Raw genomic sequence first — 14224 nt, 5'->3', positions numbered from 1 at the left:
TCCTGTAACAGGATTGTAAGCTGGATACAATTGCTTATTTAATCAGTTGTCTGAAAATTGACATAAAGCGTCCACTTTTAAACTGCAATCCTACCAAAAGTATGTTGTACATTTGGGATACCAAATTGAAAAGAGAGAGAGGGAGGTGTGCAAAGAATGCATTTATGCGATTCTGAGAATTAACCCACCAACTACACAAAGAGAAGTTAGGATGTTCCCAGGAATGGTGGACTACTGATGGATTCCAAACTTTTCCTTGTATGGGAAGCTCCTATAGAGGCCGATCACAATGATGTTGGTTATCCGGTTACCTTGGACGATGACTGTATAAAAGCCTTCCTGGAGCTCTTACACTATTTGTGTACCACACCTGCTCTTGGAATGGTTAATTATGAGAAGGTCTTTTTATTTATTTTGTCATGAAAAGGAAGGGTGCACACTTTCTGTTCTGACTCTGTAGCATAGATCTGTGTAAAGACTCATTTCACAGTTTTCTGCAATGTTAGACCTAGTGGCTGATGCCCTGCTGGTTGTTTAAAGAACACTGCAGCTACTGTTTTGGCAACAGTACAGAGTGAGCCAATTGTAATGGGGTACACACATATTGTGTTGGTTCTACATGTAGTCGAGACATTGCTAACTTGCACACAGACTCAGCATCTCAGATGTAGCCGCTTGACTAATTACGAACAGATCATTTCGGCGGCAGAGAATTAAACAATGTATACCCTGAATCTTGCCATACTCTTGCATTTTTCAAGGAAGGAAGCTGAGGAAGTGGCTGAAGTGATGTGACTTAATTATGCACCAACCCAAGACCGGACATTCAAGCTGTACCACTCAAGTTGGCTGATTTAATTTTATTTGTGGGTTGTTCTTGTCTCTGAGAGGTCATCATGGAATTTTTCAAGAAGCATATGTAGTTTGCATACGGACACATGTTGTAGAGGCATCATTCTTGTGTAATTTACCTTCAGCACAAGCAGCAGAACTGATTGCCGTTAGAAGAGCATGCTGCTTGGCTAATGAACTGGGTGGAGCAATCTACACAAATAGCCAATATGGTTTTGTCGAAGTCCATGATTTTGCACAATTGTGGTCCCAGGAGGTTTTGTGACATCCACTGGCATTCCAATAAAGACTGGCCAACTCATTTTGGATTTATTGAAAGCTTTAAAGCTTCAAATTAAATTACTGTTGTGAAATGTGCCGCACAAAAGAGTGATGATGATATGGTTTAAATGAAAAATAACTTCACAGATAAAGTTGCAAAATTCTGCACTCTTGTGTCTGGTACATTAGAAATGGACGAGAATTTGGAAACAGAAGTGAAAAACGTAACAATTTTTTGTCAATATCACTTCAGCTCAGAGACTTCCAAAGTGAGGCATCATGGGATCATGGGACAGAAAGAAAAGTTGGGAAAAGGCAGGTTGTGTTCAAGATAAAAATGATTAATGAAGGTCAACTGATAGGAGATTTGTCTTGCCCGATTCAATGCAACTTCATTCAAATGGTAAAATACATGCACAGACCTGCACATGTGGGATGTTCATTTTAGAAACATAGCTAAAAAACGGTGTCAAAGGTGTATACTCTGTCAGTAAGTCAATGTTGGTAGAAGAACACGAATGACTGAGTCTCATGTGGGAACATCAAAAGGCCCCTTCACAAGGCAATTTTGTAGAAATGCCAGTTTGCAATTACCTTGGATACACCTTAGTTGTCATTTGTTTGTTCTGCAGAGGAATTGAAGCATTTCCGACAAGGCCTTGTGATGCACTCACTGTAGCCAAGCTATTGCTGAGGGAGTTGGTCCTTTGATTTGGCTTAACAACATCTTTAGAATCAGACTGGGCCACTCATAAAAAATACGGATATGAGGGTCCTATGCAGGGCACTGAAAATAGATCAAAAGTTCAATTGCATTTACCATCCCAAAGAATCAGTCATAGTGGAGAGAGCAAACAGTACAATGAAAGCAAAGTTGACTCAAGTGTGTTCTTTGACATCATTGAAATGGCCATATCCTCTTACTCTCCTATTCAATACGAGAAGCGCCCCAAAGGCACAGAATTAACTCCACATGAAGTGTTAATGGGGAGAGCCATGAGGGTTCCTGGTGTTCATTTAGCAGTTCTTGTAAATATTACTGATGATCTAGTTCTGGATTAATGCCAAGGTTTGGATGACTTGGTATCACCAGGTGAAAGTAAGTACACCTTCAGCAAGCAAAGGACCCTGCCAAGAACTAGAGCCTGGAGACTGGATTGTGGAGAAGAAACATGTTGGAAAGACCTACTTGGATCCTCAGTGGAACGGGGCTTATCAAGTCATATTAGTGAGGAACACTCTTGTGAAGTGTGGAGGTGTGCGTGTTGGATCCATGCATCTTACATGAAAATAATAAATACTGCAGATGAAGAAACAGTGATACGTGCTGCTGATTCACAGAGCCAAGATCGACTTCGCTATGTGGGTGCAGAGGGCTGGGAGAACAAAGGTTTCAAGAAAAAGAACAACAAGAAAATTAAAATCAAGAAAATAAAACTTATACAAATTGAACTCTGAAACCCCCCCAAGTGCAAAAATTGCAAGAAGACTGATCATCACATTCAAACCTCTGCCCATACATACTACAAATCAAAGTGTTACAGTTGCACGTTGTGCAAATCAAGAAGCAGATGAAGATGGAAATGAGGCAGGTGAAGCAAGGGAAACTGAATATTAACTTTTTGTGAACATTTGAACAGAATGTTGTTCTGCAATGAACTGTTTTCCATTCCTGTATGATTTTGGGAATAGCTGAGCTGCTAGATGACATTCTTTTTTATTTCCTGCTTGCATCAATATTTCTGAAGAATTATTTTACTAATTCCTGCAAGATTTTCCTCCATTTGTCGCTTAACGGTCTATTTTTTGTTAAATGCCTCCATCATATTGATTCTAAGATTTTTGGAGGATTTTTTACATTTTGTACCATGCTTTTTTTTAAAGAGATTTTATTAAGAGACTGATTTTATAGAAAGAAGATGACTTAAAGAAAGATTTATCTTGTCTCTAAAATAGTTGTATATATTTGTATTGTAATGGTACTTAATTGGACTCATGTTGAATTTATACTTCCCTGTTGGGCATACTTCAATAATATAAACCATACACAACATATTAATGATAATAGATATAGTAGATTAGATTTTAGAAATAGATTTGATGGAATTGGAGGCAATACTTAGCTTATGCAAATCTGCTTAGTGAGCAAACTAGCACTAATATTGAACTTTTTGATAGTAATTTGTTTTAAGGGAAGATTAAAATGATGTTGTGAGAAGAAGATGATGATGACCAGACAAAGTGAGAAACCAAACTTGCTGACCTAATAGCAGAAATGCTTGATCTACTGAAGGCTTTGCAGAAGATGAAATGAGACAAAAATGATTAATGAAGTGTTATAATGTAGTGTTGAGTAGTGTAGTATAATGATTTTTTTAAATCATCGTGGGAGTTGTGAAAGCGTTTTTAACAATTACAAAATAATGCTTAATTTAGATGTGCTTAAATTAGCCCAACTATGCCTCAACCAGCTTGCACTGACAATTTCACAAATTTGCAGAAACAAAGTCCACTTTTACATGAATACTCATTCTTCATGTGCATGTATTTTCTGTGTGCTTCTCCATTTCAGAAAAAAGGCAAAACAGAAATCTCATTTGAGATATTGTTTACTGTATTAATTAATGACATTAATGTGCCGTCCTCATGTGGAAGCCATGTCCAAGATGTTCCTGTATGTTGCAATTTTGCAGGCTCTATTCCTACCCCAGCGCCGAGATACCCCTGACGGGGTGATTCGGGCAAAATATAAACTTATAAATATCACATATCAAATAACTGCAAAACCTTTCATTCACTGACTGTGACATTGTTTATTAAGTTACATAAATGTACCGCCATCTCCTTTTTTTCCTATGCGCAACTCATTCATTAATATGCAGCAATATAGGTCTTTACTACATGTATTTTATTTGATGTATCTGGTGTATAATTAAAAGTGATTGGTTTAAATGTATGCATCTACCTTAATACATCCCTGTTATGTCATGTTGGAGACCATACTGAGAGTGTCTTTTCTGTCTAAAACCCCATAAAAGATTATGTTTTTAGGATATGTGCGAAAATTGCTTAGCTATACTATGGGTCTGACTGCTACTTGCTTTAGAGAGCTACTTAATGTTAATTGGCTTGCATTATTAACAACTTTTTGCCGTCTGTAATGAACTTAATTTCGTATAAACCTTTATGGTTTTGACTTGTGGAGGTTTATTTCAGTGGCATAGACAGCCCCAATCCTACTCCTCTATTCTCTTAAGTGTTGACACTATTATATGGGGAGCCATTCATTAAAGGGTCAATTGTTAATACTTCCACTACATTAGAAAAGTTCACTGGTCATTGAATAAGGTGCTAAATCAACCCCACTTTGGAGGGGCCAGAGGTGGTAAAGGGGTTGCTATTCTGACTGGGACGTCTTTCAAGGCACCCAAAGATTGTGTATGTAGGTAGAGAAGCTGGCAAGACCAGTAATGCAGCAATATATTTTCACATCTAGAGTCAAAGGTGGCTGCATCCAGTTTGGGAGAGGCGATACCAGAAATGCCAACAACTTAATTCCACCAGCCAAATATTCAGGTAAACCTTATCCCTTTCTCACCTCCCACTCTCCCCCCACCTGCTGAGTAAGGTTGGGGGTTAGACTCAGACACTCTGGGTAAAAGACAACTAGGATAACTCTAATATGCCTAACAGGAACAAAGGGTAATTTATATTACTAATTACGCTTGATATCCTGGCCTCCAAGGGCCTTTTTCCCCCTTGTTATCAGCTCACCTACATGATGACCTTCCTTATGAAATTTTGTGAGGACGTGAATGTGATTTAGTCTCCCAGTCCTCGATGATTCCATTCCATTAACGCTTTAAGGGAGCCCGGTATTCATCTATGTATCAACACTGCGTGGTTTTCTCTTCCAAACCAATGTGCATTCTTTGCTTGCTATGTTATGTTACAGCAAATATGTAAAGCGCATGCACACCAAAAAGGTTTCATGGTGCTAGGGGCACAACAGCTGGAGGGTCACACAGACTTAGCCATATGCCTGTCTGAAAAGCAAGGTTTTCAGCAGAGATCTAAAACTCACATACTAAGTCACAGCTCTGATCTTAGGAGACAAGGAATTCCAGAAGCTGGCGGCAACCACGGAGACCCTGGATCCCCTCAGTCTCTCCGCCTTGAACTCGGGGGCCTCTAACAGATTTTGGAGCACCGACCTATGATTGTGCTTGGAGATATACTTCCCTAATTTTTGAGGTCACAAAAGATGGACTTTTGGCATAGAGAGATTTGAAAATAATACACCCAGTTTTGAAGAGGGTTCTCTGAACAACTGGAAGCCAATGTAATGTTACCCAGTAGAGGTCTGGTATGACAAATTCTGGGCTGGCACCAAACAATTTTAGAACAAGTACTAATTATGATAAAGCCATCACTCAAAGCAGTTTCATAATTACTCAATTACTATACAGGGTTGTTTGCTGTCAATAGAACACACTTTTTTCTTTGTTGAGAATTTTCTGAAATTGTAATTACTTTTGGTTGGTGGTTTCACTTTCACATGGTACACAATGCATTTAATCTCTTTTGTGTAATTATGAACATTGCAGTAATACGTTATAAAAGATTATGAAACTGATTACTTTGAGTGATGGCCTCATCGTTATTAGTACTTGTTCTAAAATTGCTTACAGCTATTGATTGCTGCTTAGATTGGAATTATTTTTGTGAAAACAATTATTGTTTACAGCTATTGTTACTTTTGAAACTGTAATTATTCTGAGATATTATGATGCCAATGAGAACCAATGGTTTTTTTAAATATTCAAATAGTGATCTGGCACTTCCAGAATTGTTTAGAGGTATCCTCAGGCTCATCTAGGACAGCCTGTTATGAGTACTCCAAATGGTTGTTAGTCATGATGATGACCTTACAATTAATAAGAGATTGACACATCATTGACTTTGATACAATTAGAACTGATTACTTTGTCTCTTTCTGTATTGTCTTGAGTCAGTTGTTAATGAGTATACACGTGACGTACTTGCGTTTGTTGCATAGTGTGATCACTATCTGAGGACTCTATCATACTTTACTTATTTTGATATGGTAAATTAAAAATTGCTAAATGATATAGGTTACTGTTTTGCTTATGTAGGAGGGGATGATTGTTTTGTATTGGTATTGATTACCAACTGGATTATAGTTCTATATTCATTAACTAACATATGTAACCAAATAAGTCCACAGTGAACTCTTATTTCTTTGTACTTTGTGCACAACTGGTGCATCTTAAGCCAGAATCCTTGACTCCTTCACAACTGTTTCCAGTGAGACATTTTTCTTGTTCCTTACATGAAGAGGGCATCATCAACAAAGTGATTCAAACAACTGGCTGGACCACATAGAGGCCTGAAATGGCAGGGTCATTGTGGCTGCCCTTGAACATTATCATGAAGTCAGACACCAGCAGTTGTGGTGGAGAGCTGGTACAATGATGAGCTAGAGTAATTGCTTTTAGTCACTGACAATGTTGCATTTTGGAATATATATATATATATATATATATATATATATATATATATACACACATATATATATATATATATATATATATATATATATATATACACACAACAGATGATAAACCCATAATCAATCTTTCGCCTACTATATTAACTAAGGCTGAAGAACAATTACTTGCATTATTAGGGTTGAATTTCTGTCCTGAGAGCAATTTTAACTATACAAGTACAAGGATTGATGTATTCTGCTTCATACGCAAATTGAAATTAAAAAAGTTCTTTACTGTAAAAACAGGACTGGACAATGCTAAAACGGCACAAATGGTTGAAGCCAGTAATCCTAAAAGGCTCCAGGTTTCAGACATACCTACACTGTTAACACTGCATGATTTAAGTAATGAATCCAATAGGACCAATCAGGAACACGATTCTGTGGGCTCCACTCAAAGTAAATTACAAAGAATAAATTTGCTACAAACCTAAATCCACATTTTTGCCTGTCATGCCGAAAGATGCACTCGACATCTTCCATGAAAGAGTGACCGATGACATTAAAAAGTCACATCATCAAGTAAACCATAAAAAATGGAAAAAGCAATACAACAAAATACAATATGATAATCTAATGAAAAAATTGGGAAAAGACGTGGAAATTGTTGTAAAAAAAAAATAGGAGAAGGGTGAAAATATAGTGTTGTGGCCTAAAAAAGACTATGTTCAGGAATGTATGAGACAGCTAAACAATGAACAATGCTATGAGAAGACCACTGTGAGGGAATACAACAAAGCAAAGGATACTATAAAAAAAGACCTGCAACATTGGAAACGAGAAGGACTGATTTCATCAGGAGACTATCAATACATGTATAATGAATTCCCTGTTCTTCCGTTTATATATTTTAGACCAAAAGTCCACAAAAATGTTATGCCAATACCAGGTCGCCCAATAATTTCGGCTATAAACAGCATGGCCGAACACGTGGGGGAATATGAGGACTACTTTCTGCAAGATCTGGTCAAAAAATTGCCCTCATATGTGAAAGATACAGGAGACTTTTAACTAAGCTCAGTGATGTTGTATGTACAGATGATTTGATATTAATTTCATTGGACATAGAGTCACTGTATACGAGCATTGATCATACGACAGGCATTAATGCTTTCAGGCATTTCCTGGATACCAGGCCATGTGAATATCATCAACACAACAAGATGCTACTTTCCCTTATTTTGTGGTGTTTGCATAACAATTATTTTCAGTTTGGTAAAGACACTTACAGACAAATACGAGGCGTAGCAATGGGGACCTGTTTCTTTCCTAGCTATGCGTTTTTGAACGTAGGCTACTGGGAGGAACAGGTCCTCATGAAGCAGCAGCATGAGTTCTTTACCCAAAATGTGGTTCATTGGTTACGCTAGATGGATGATGCTTTTATTGTATGGAATGGTGACATGGAGAGTGCTAGGCATTTTTGTTGAAACAATTGTCAACTCTATAACGGTGACTGAGGTTCGAGGGGCGATTAAGGTGCTTCGGAGCTCCTCAGCCCCGGGCCTCGATGGTTTCTCCGGGGATTTTTACAAGGCCTTTTCTGATCTTCTGGCACCCAAGCTCATTGAGGTGTACGCGGAGGCCTTGGAGCGGGAGACCCTCCCGCCTACCCTTAGTGAGGCAGTCATAGTTCTGCTCCCAAAGCCGAAAAAAGACCCGGCGTTGTGTGGGTTATATAGGCCCCTCTCCCTCTTAAACATCGATTATAAGATCCTTGCCAAAATAGTGGCCAACAGACTTTCCCAATTGATGGAATTTATTATAGCGCCCGCGCAATCTGGCTTTGTTCCCCGTCGTTCGACGTCATTAAATTTGCGGACGCTATTCACAGTATTACATAGAATCAATCCGGCCACACCCGCGGCAGCGATTCTCCTCGACACCGAAAAAGCTTTCGACTCCTTAGAATGGCCTTTCTTTCTTTCCGTAATGCATCGAATGGGCATGCCAGCGGGCTTCCTTGCCACCACGCGGCTCCTCTATAGTCGTCCCACGGCATGCCTGCGTATTAATGGTACGCTGTCCCGCCCATTCACTCTGACTCGCGGCACGCGACAGGGCTGTCCGCTATCACCACTATTGTTCATACTGGCCATGGACCCTTTAATCCGGCACTTCCAGGAACGACATCTCCACAGGGGTCTCCAGTTCCGGACGGGTCCCCTGTTGGTCTCCCTCTATGTGGACGACACCATACTGTATGTCAGAGAGCCACAGGTTAACCTTGCTCCCCTGATACAGGAAATCCTTCGCTTTGGTCGCCATTCGGGGCTGGGCATAAACTGGCATAAGTCTATAATTTTCCCGTTGACTAGCGGCACCTCCCCTTGGCAGTGTGAGTTTCCGTTGGAGTGGTGCTCCGACTCGGTACGATATTTGGGTATACATATACACCTGAGCACGGACTAAATTATCCGCCTCAACTATGGCCGCGCGATTGCGAAACTTGAGACACAGGTGGACGGGTGGCTGCGGCTTCCGCTCTCCATGTCAGCCAGAATAGCCATTATAAAAATGATCGTCCTTCCCAAATTTTTGTATCTTTTTAATAATATCCCCTCACCCGGGCCTTTTTCGCCACCCTACGGTCCCACTTGATTAGACTGGTCTAGGGCGGAAAACACCCCCGGATCCGTTGGAGGACTCTCGCGCTCCCGCATGATAGGGGCGGCTTCGGAGTACCGGATTTGTATTTATACTATCTGGTCGCTCAGTGTGCACACGCCTATGCCTGGTACCACCCTGACGCACGGATCCCATTTCTTCGTCCGGAGGCGGACTTTGTTCTCCCGGGTCGCTTGTCGGTGGTATTGCCCAAGGGTGTCCCTAGGAGTCCAGTGGATATTCAAACGGTATCCACCACCAGCTGGGCCTGGAATAGACTTTCGCGCTACTTAGACCAGCCTATCCTTTATTCCTCTTCTCTCCCGCTTCCCAACCCAGGTTGGTTACCGGGCACGGGCGAGAAACTTGCGCAACGTACTTTAACGAAGTTTAACCTCACCAAGATTGGGGATTTATACCCCGGGGGACACATATTCTCGGTATCGGAAGAGGCACGATTCAGCGAGGCTACGTTCATGGACAAATTCATCCTTAACCGACTTTATTTTGTGGCTAGGTCGGAAATTAAGGGATTCCCCCTCGAGCCGGCTTCCTTTGAACCCCTCACTATCCTCATTGACAAGGATACAGGGGCACACATTATTTCTAAACTGTACAAGACATGCGCTGCACTGGTTCCTTGTGCGGATGACCAGTTGCGGGCGGCATGGGAGGCGGACTTAGGTAGGCCTATTACGGACGAACAATGGGCCGCTTGCTGTAAGGTCACTAACACGATATCACTCAATAGTCGTCATAAACTCCTGCACTATAAGTTTCTTCGCCGCAGCTATATGACCCCTGATAGACTCCATTCCATTGATTCCACGCGGCCTCACACATGCTGGAAATGCGCTGCACCTCATGCTGACTTTGCACACATGACCTGGACATGTCCGAGATTGCAATCATTGTGGACGCAGGTGCACAAGATCCTTGAAGAGATGTTGGGGCTTGCGCTGGTTCCCACGCCTGAGGTCGCGTTGCTGGGCTACACGGTAAATTTCCCCAAGGCGGTTCGGAGGCTTGCGTCTCTGGGCTTGCTGCTAGCCAAGCGGGAAATTGCTAAGCGCTGGGGTGATAGAACAGCTCCCATGGCTAGGACGTGGCTTACGGCCATGGCTTTCTGCAGCACGAACAGCGAGATTTACTCCAGTCTCCTCCCCACCATGGCACGGCCCAAGGACATCTGGGGCCCATATAAAACATATATCGCAAACCTGCCGAGCTCCTCTCAATCGCACTCCAGCTCGGGGATAGTACCCACGGGGGTGGGATAGGCTATACAGCAGCGGAGTTACACATTTGGGGAGGTCGTGGGGTGGGTGCAGCGCTGTGGACATCCTCACTTCGGGTCTGGAGTTGTGGGTTGCGCATGAATTGGCTAGTGCAAATACGAAGGTCGAGGGTAGGGGTGGCATGGGGGAGCGCATGGGGGGTCCTTGTTCTAAGATATTCCTGTTTGGGTTTGGACGGGTGGGATTGCTGTGATGGTTGATGGGGCCTTGATGCCCTGAGCCTTGCTTATGTGTTATCTATGGTCTAGGGGGCGGAATTGTCGTAATGTATCTCTCCAACTGCTATCTATTGAACACACAGCCGAGGTCTCTGTATTGTTTTGTTTTTCAAGCATAAATAAAGTTAAAAAAAAAAAAACTCTATGAATCTGAATTTTACATCACAGATAAGCAACTCTAAAATTGAATTTTTAGATGTAAGTGTATATATTAGTGAATGAAAATTGGCAACTACCTTGTACAGAAAACCGACCGCAGGGAATGCAACATTACCTGGAACCAGTGCGCATCCAAAGCACCTTATCAGCAGTATCCCATATGGTGAAATTTTAAGGTTGAAACGTATCTGTAGCTCAACGAAGGATTTCGAGAGCTGCAAACAAGAGGCCCTCACAAGATTAAGAAGAAGAGGCTATAGTGACAGGATACTGACTGAGGCAGTAGATAAAGCTGAGAAACGACCTAGAATATCACTGCTTTCACAAATAGAGGAGAAGGGTGAAAATCCTGCTGAAGAAGAAGAAAAAACAAAGACTGATAACAACATACAGTCTACAAGAAAGGTAAATAAGGGCTATAATAAAGAAAAATTGGCCTACTTTCCTTACAGGCAATGTCCTTGGCACGACTCCATTTAGGCAGAAGGACATTGCCATAAGAGGTTATTAAACTGCAGGACAGATCATGCGGTGTATGTTCTGACGTGTACCTGTGGGCTTAGGTATGTGGGAAGTAATAAGCTGCAGGTGCATGTCAGAATACTGCAGCACCTAAGGGCAATCGTTAATAGTTAATAGTGACTCGTCCTACCTGGTCGCTCGACACTTTAAAGAAGCCCACAATAAAGATGTCAAGTGTCTAGCATACTATGTTATTGATGTTATTGATGCGATCCCAGTCCTCCGTAGAGGGGGGAATAGGGAGCGACTGTTGTGGCAACTAGAAACAAGATTTACTTTAGAACTCGACAGCAAGACACCCAATGGATTGAACAATACTGAAGATATGCACACCTTCTTGTAGGTGATTTTTATATGGATTAACTGAGTGTAGTTTACAGATTTCTAATAAATTATTAATATATGGTTTTTAGAACTGCAAATTATAGATTTTAATTTAATACACTTAAGAGATGCGCTGTCCGCACTTTATATAACAATTAAAGTTCTGAGATGATTACACAGTTGCAAATATGGCGGCATACAAAATAGAGACTGATAAAACTCATCCGTTGAAGACAATTTGCAAATAGATATTATAAAATGCTTTTAACACTCGATTGAATATTATTAGAAAAATAGCACAAGCATTATCACTTTTTGGGTTATTTATTTATTTATTTATTTAGCACTATGCACTTTACCTTATAAATAACACAATTTTTGCACAGGATATATAGGAATCACTTTAAATCAGAATTTAATGCTCAGTAACAACAAATGAAATAATACAGAAATGTCTTGTATTCACATGCATACATTTAAAAACTAAAGGGCTCATAGGTTTGTAAGAGCATCAGATATAACAGCATTTAAGCTGTTAGAAAATACGTTTTTAGTAAATTCAGATAAGGCACGAGCATTTATGCAGAAATATTACTATATAAATATGTTTACAATGTTTTGCACATAAGTATTTATATTTGTGTGATAATATGTATATTTTAATTATTGATACATATTTAAATATTTAATTAATAATTTATTTATTGCACACAAATATGACTGTGGGATTACTTGAAATAGTAATGACAAAGTATTTAACATACCCACAAATGTATTATAATGAAGCAGATGGCAAAACTGTACAAATGTGAATGAGCGATCTGAAACCAAAAGGGTTTCCTCTCTGTTTATTGTCACGTGATGAAGGGGAAAGGGTGTTTCACTGAGCATATAAAACATATGGCGTACTGCACTCTCTTCGTGTGATAAAGGGCACTTGGTGCCCGAAATGCATCACGGAGATAGAGGAGTGAGAAAATAAACAACAACTTGCCAAAATTATCCTGGTGTTCGTTTCTCGCAGTAAGGAGGTGCTGAGAGCGGCGTTTTGGTATGTATGTATGTGTATATATATATATTTATATAACCTACTGGCGGTCGCCAGTAGATAGTTATAGTTAGGACCTAGTTTCCATAGGAAAAGCGTTTTTTGTTTTCCCAATAACTTTGGCGCCGGATGACGAATCTTCGCGAAAGTTTCAAAACTCGTGGGGCGCTCTGGTCAGCTCCTATCCGGAAAGTTTCGGGGTGATTCGCCAAGCGGGGGCCGAGAAAAAAAGGGGGGTCCCAAAACGCGTTTTCTCTATGTATTTTCCATAGGAAACTTTAGACACGACTACAGCCCGAACTGCCGAACGGAATTACACCAAATTTGGCAAAAAGGTAGTCCTTAGTTCAGAAAGAGACCTTTTTTTAAAATGGTGTAAATCCGTTCAGTAGTTTCTGAGAAATTCAAAAAATAGAGTTAAAAAAATCAATTTCCCATAGGAAACTTTAGACATGGTTACAGCTGAAACTGCTCAACGGAATTACACCAAATTTGGCAAAAAGGCAGCCCTTGGTACAGAAAGAGACTTTTTTTTTTTAAATGGTGTAAATCCGTTCAGTAGTTGCTGAGAAAATCAAAAAGTAAAAGTTTCGATATAGAGGTGCGGTGGATCGGCGCACCCTGCCGATCACGAGCTGCATTCTAATTGGCTGTCAACACTTCAAACCAGGAAGTGTTGGCAGCCATCTTGTGCCTCAGTAGAACCTAGGCACAAGAAAAGAGAAAAAGAAACCCGCAAAACAAGAAAAGGGGGCAGGGCAGAAACACCCTGACCCCCTAGGCCTGCTCAGGGGTCTCACAAGGACCCCCAGGGCCCAAAAAAGCATTTTTTTTAAAACAAATCAGCCGAATACGCGCTGGGTGCGCGAATCTGTCTGAGAAAATTTTTAAAAAACGTTTAATTGAAGCCCCCGTGTGGGCCATGTCCCGGGGGCAGTTACAAAATGTGTGTGTGAAGGTCCCAATCCCCCCCACACTGTCCCGGGGACCGCCACCCCCGGGGCTTCATTTTTTAAAGTTTGGAGGGCCTCTAAGACCCCCCCAAGCTTAATTTTTTTTTCAAATATACCTGTGTGGTGGGGGGCCTAGAGCCCCCCCCACATGCCCGGGGACCGCCACCTCCCCGGGGCATTAATATTTCAATTTGGGGGCCCATAACGGACCCCGAGCCCCAGGGACCACCACCTCCCCGGGGCTTTGCAATTGTTGGGAGGGGGGCCGCGCGGCCCCCCTCCTGGAGCCCTTCATGACCCTGGGGACCGCCACCCCCCAGGGCCGGCTCCTGCAGTGTCCCGGGGTGCCCATCCCCGGGACACTGCTGTTTGCAATGACAGGGCGGGAGCTGCGTGGCTCCCGCCCTGTC

At 41.4% G+C, this 14224-nt stretch overlaps 1 protein-coding gene across 1 annotated transcript in view; it reads right to left on the bottom strand.

Moving 5' to 3' along the window:
• CTNNAL1 (catenin alpha like 1) overlaps nucleotides 1-14224 on the bottom strand; it is an 862216-nt gene that overhangs the window by 494353 nt on the left and 353639 nt on the right. The gene's annotated exons all lie outside the window — the stretch shown is intronic.

Source organism: Triturus cristatus, chromosome 5_2, assembly GCF_964204655.1.
Source record: "Triturus cristatus chromosome 5_2, aTriCri1.1, whole genome shotgun sequence".
Taxonomy (NCBI): domain Eukaryota; kingdom Metazoa; phylum Chordata; class Amphibia; order Caudata; family Salamandridae; genus Triturus; species Triturus cristatus.
The sequence above is the reverse complement of the archived record's forward strand: the minus strand, read 5'-3'. Positions and strand labels throughout refer to the sequence as shown.